The sequence below is a fragment of the Euphorbia lathyris genome, chromosome 7, assembly GCF_963576675.1.
Source record: "Euphorbia lathyris chromosome 7, ddEupLath1.1, whole genome shotgun sequence".
Classification (NCBI taxonomy): Eukaryota; Viridiplantae; Streptophyta; class Magnoliopsida; order Malpighiales; family Euphorbiaceae; genus Euphorbia; species Euphorbia lathyris.
This window is the reverse complement of record NC_088916.1, coordinates 88,826,906-88,832,189: the sequence shown is the minus strand read 5'-3', so window position 1 is coordinate 88,832,189 and position 5,284 is coordinate 88,826,906. Positions and strand designations below refer to the sequence as shown.

General features: G+C 29.6%; 1 non-coding gene across 1 annotated transcript; it reads right to left on the bottom strand.

Moving 5' to 3' along the window:
• Positions 1-791: 791 nt before the first annotated feature.
• On the bottom strand, positions 792-876 carry TRNAM-CAU (transfer RNA methionine (anticodon CAU)). The gene is given in 2 exon segments: positions 792-827; positions 839-876. It is a non-coding gene; the product is annotated as a tRNA-Met (tRNA).
• Positions 877-5,284: the final 4,408 nt, after the last annotated feature.

Sequence of the window (5,284 nt, the reverse complement as noted above, 5' to 3'; positions counted from 1 at the left end):
TATAGAAATGTATTTCCTTTATTAATTATTCTCAATGTACTCTTTATTTTCATAACATTTTTGAACTAATTTTTATTATATGAATTATTATAACTAAAAACAAAAAAAATAATATAAAAATGTTATAATTTTTGTTTGAGCTTTTTCATGAAAATAATATTAATTTAAACATTACAATTACATCATATTGAGGGCGAGCCTTGGCGCAACGGTAAAACGTTGTTGCCGTGTGACCAGAGGTCACGGGTTCGAGTCTTAGGAGCGGCCTCTTGCCAATTAAATTGGCAAGGGAAGGCTTGCCCCCAATACACCCTTGTGGTGGGACCCCTCCCCGGACCCTCGCTCAGCGGGGACGCGTAATGCGACCGGGCCGCCCTTTATTACAATTACATCATATTAGTTATAAAAACACGTCGGCCCAAATAGGAAAAAGATTCGAGGAAGATATTTCTATAATTATTTTCATAACATTCTTCAACTAATTTTTATTATATCTATTTTTTTATGAATTATTATATCTATTTTCCATTAAAAAACCAATTTCTTATTTTAGAGACTCAAATAACATAATTTTTTAATTAAATTTTAATTTATTAAAATTATAAAAAAAGTAGAACTCAAAATAATAATAAAAAGTGTAAAAATGTTATGGTTTTTTGCGAATATACCAAAAAGATGAAGTTTCAGCTAAATTTTTTTAGGCTTTTTACATGAAAATCATATTAGTTATAAAAACTACAATTACATCATATTAGTTATAAAAATACGTCCGCCCAAATGGAAAAAAGATTTGGGGTGAGAGAGGCTCGAACTCTCGACCTCAAGATCACTCAGAAGCTATGAGACCTACGCGCTAGCCAACTGCGCCACCACCCCAATGGTAAAGATTTCTGAATCTGCATATAAGATATGTACAAAGGGCAATAATTAAGTCAAACTTCACATTGGGAGAATTCAATATAGAAATACGAAGCAATGACCACTGAAATCATAACATAATTTACAATTACATTGGTCCAATTATACATATTTTGAACTTATTTAAAATAATTATGATTTTACCGTTTCCATGAAATATCTTATAATGGTGAGAATTGATATTAAAAAAACTAATTAGTTAACCTTCATGTAGTGATAATGTTTTAGATGTACGTTTCTAATATCCTTTTTAATATTCATCATATAATTTTTTTTTTTTTGCAAGAATTGTAATAATTACCTAAATCCTTATAATTTTACTTTAAAAGGGTGAAACTAGTGTTAGTGGTCATGTACAAAGTACCAGTTTTATTACCTCGAGTTTGCTAACTTTCCAAGATCCATTAGTAAAGTACCCATTGTGACCTTTTTCATCAATATGTCCGACTCAAATAAGGTTCTTTGTTATCCTAGGCACATGTCTTACTTGGTTGATTTTCCACAACATTCCATTTTCTAATTTCAAACGAACATCACCTATTCCGGCTATCTCCAATGGCTCACCATCTGCGAGATACACCTTCCCATAGTTTTCAACTAAATAGTTCTCCACGATTTCACGGTTTGATGTCGTATAAAAAGAAGCACCCGACACTACAAGAAATTTGATCTTTTGTGACGCACGAAAATTGTCATGAAAACATGAATTTGCATCATAATATACAATAGATGACAAAAAATTATCGTGACAGTGATCGTCATGGTAGGAGCGTGGTATTATGTATATATGACAAATTCTACCTTTGTCATAAATTGTTTATTTTTATATGACGAATAAGAAGATGTGTCACTGTATTTTTTGTTTTGGTAACGCTCATTTTGTCACTATTATTACAACTGTTTTGTCACATAAAACTTTATTTCGTCATGAATAGTTAATATTTAAATGACATAATTCATTTTTCGTCATCTAAATATATAGTTAAAGTGACGAATTTCAATACAGGATTGAAATTATAGAATTGTATTAGCTTATAATTATGATATTTGTTTGTCATTAAAAATATAATATTGTTGTAAAAAGTAAATCTTGAACTAACAAACCCTCATTTTGTCATAAAAAAACATAATTAAGATGACAGAATATCTATTGTAGATTTTTAATTAAATAATACTGATAATCATTTCGGCGTTAAATGTACAATTTTTTATTGGCTACGTAGAATCTATGGAATTGTAAAATATTTATTATCATTTAATATATATTTTGAAATTACAATATTAATTCTTTTTAAAATAAAAAAGAAATTACAATATGGATTAAAATCCTAAAATAAAACATGAACAATTTAATAAATAAGGAATTCGAGAAATATCTTTTGTATTCTTCCTCTTAAATTCTTGAACAAAGCCGTTCACCATTCTATTATTGAGGTGGATGTCACCAGCTGTTGATTTCACTGTAAAGTTACCATCTTCAATCGGAAGCACTGAGGAATAAAGACTGACACCCGCAAAAATCGAAGATAAAAAAATGTTCTTCTCCCTAGTGTTGCTTGCCTTTTTGTCACTTGTCAAAACCATATTCAATAGGCTAACCGAATATCTGTACAATAGAACTAGCAAAAATTTAGTGTAAAACTACTGCGATAATCACAACGTTTCCTAATAAAAAAGGTATAAAGTGAGAAAACCAAAATCCTGCATTAATGGCAATTAGAATTGGAAAAAAAATTCAGCATCAACTAGAGTATTTGAGAAGAACTGCACCTCATCATCTTCATCGGCTCCAAATTGAAGTGAAATTGAACTAGTGACCGTCAAATGGAAGTGAAATTGAATTAGTCACCATCAAGACGGAACTCAGTAGGTCTCTTCTTAAGCTGCGCACTAAATCCATACGGGTCTCCCATCACCTAAATCAAAATAATCAAATACATCAAATAAATCTCATTCCAATCTGGATAAACACCAAGTTGCAGTTATAATCGGTTGACGGCGGAGCAACGAAAAAGGTGGACCTGTAGATTTGGTTGCTAGTGGCGCGAGATCGTTTGCTGGAAGTGCCATGTCATATCGAGAGTTGGAGGAAGCTTTTCGTCCGGCTCGAAAATTCGTCTTCGCCATGGCTGCTTGATATCAGTGGCGCCATAAAAGGAAGTAATGAAATTAGAGTTTTGGATTATGGGATGTTTTTTTCGTTAGTGGGTTATGCTGAAATAGGGGTTAGTGGGGTTAGTGAGAAAAATAAAATTAGTAGAAGAGTAAATAAAAAATTAAATTCTGTTTTTTTGTTATTTAATTATTTAGGAGTTTAAAAATATAAAAAAATATTTATGGTAGTTCTTTGATTATCATAAATTAAAAGATTGTGTTCATAAAAAATATTGTGTAATAACATCCTTACATATTTTTAATTTTAATTACAATAATAATTCATCATATTTTTTTTTCATTTTCAATAAAATTATTATGACAAGATTAATAAATTATATGTGATAGAAAAGATTAGATTGTTAAACAATTAAATTTTGTTGTACAATAATTATAAAAATACTACTACATATATTAAAGGTTTAATAGACACCCAACCCCCTAAATTTGTAACTTTTTTTCACCTAGCCCCCTCAACTTAGGGGACAACCTCTCAACCCCCTCAACTTTCCAAAAACATCACATACAACCCCTTACACTCATAGGTTCGGTCAAAATATTGACCCGTGTAGAAAACGCGCTTGACTGTTGACCACACCAATGCCACGTGTCATTTTTTTATTAAATTTTTCCATTGAGACCCCTGCTCGGCGAGCAAGCCTATTTGTGATGTTATCTACACGGGTTTTCTACACGGGTCAATATTTTGACCGAAAATAGGGATGTTTTCTACACGGGTTTTTTACACAAGCGCTTTTTCTATACGGGTCAATATTTTGACCGAACATAGGGGTGTAAGGGGCTGTATGTGATGTTTTTGGAGAGTTGATGAGGTTGAGAGCTTGTCCCCTAAGTTGAGAGGGGCGGGTGAAAAAAAGTTACAAGTTTAGGGGGTTGGATGCCTATTAAGCCTATATTAAATTTTAGTAATAACTATTACGAAATGGTTATTTTATATTAGCTTATCATAATATTAAATTTATGACACTTATAAATATATTGTAGGGATAAGGTGCAAAAATACCCATAATATTTATAGTCATGAGTAATTTTATCTATAATGTTTAAAATGGTGCAATTTTACCCCTAACGTTGGAAGCCAAGAGCAATTTTGCCCTTAACGCTTAAAATAATGCAATTTTACCCTAACGATGGTAGCCAATAGCAATTTTACCTAATGTTGTCAACTTCAGAAATAATTCATCAAACTGTCTTCTCGGTCACGAACCTTGTCATCAATACTTCACATGTGAGTCAGTTTATCACTCATTAGTAATAGATCATATATATATATGATTAGTCGTGAAATTTTTTAAAGAAAAAAATTAAAAAAATATGTCTATTGTACGAGTTGGACAAAAAAATATTAATCTCCAATTCTATTATTAAATTACAGAAAAATATGATTTTTTTTAAACAAATTGATATGTAATTGGTGCAGAATAAAGAACAAAATATATATGTTTTATAATAATGTCCAAAATTGACCAAACTTGTCAATTGTGGGGATAAAATTGTTAATTGGCTGCCAACATTATGGGTAAAATATAAAATGTTATATTTAATGACGATATAAAAAGGTTATAAATTAATATTCAATTATGACAATTTAACTTATTGTTAAATAAACATCCAAATAAATAACAATATACTAGTACTGTCATATATCGTAACAAGATATGACAACATATATTTTGTAGTATTTTTTAAATTATTTTATCACGTATTACAATCGTCATTAAATGATTATATGCAACTACGAAACATTAATTGTCATTTATTATAAATATTTCGTAAATAAATAATTTTATTTCCAATTTGATATTATTAAAATTTCTCCGAAAACATTATGGTGACGATCATTTATATATCATCATAATAATATCACAATGCATGACGATATTTAAATAATATCACAAAAAATAATAATAAATGATAAAATTTAATTTGTTACCGTTTGTTCCAATTAAAATATCACAAATACAAAGTGTCATATAAAAAATATTTCTTACAATGACGACAGATTCGTAACCAATTATTCCCATTTCATCGCAAAAAAAAATCCCATTTGAAAAATGGTTAAAAGTTTTAATTAGATGTTCATGTGCCAACTTGTTCTTTTTTTAACTTCAAATTTACTTATTTTTGTTTGTCCTATATTTGCTTTTATCTAAAAGCTAACTGATCTTCTTGTTGAGTTTTTAGTGTGTTT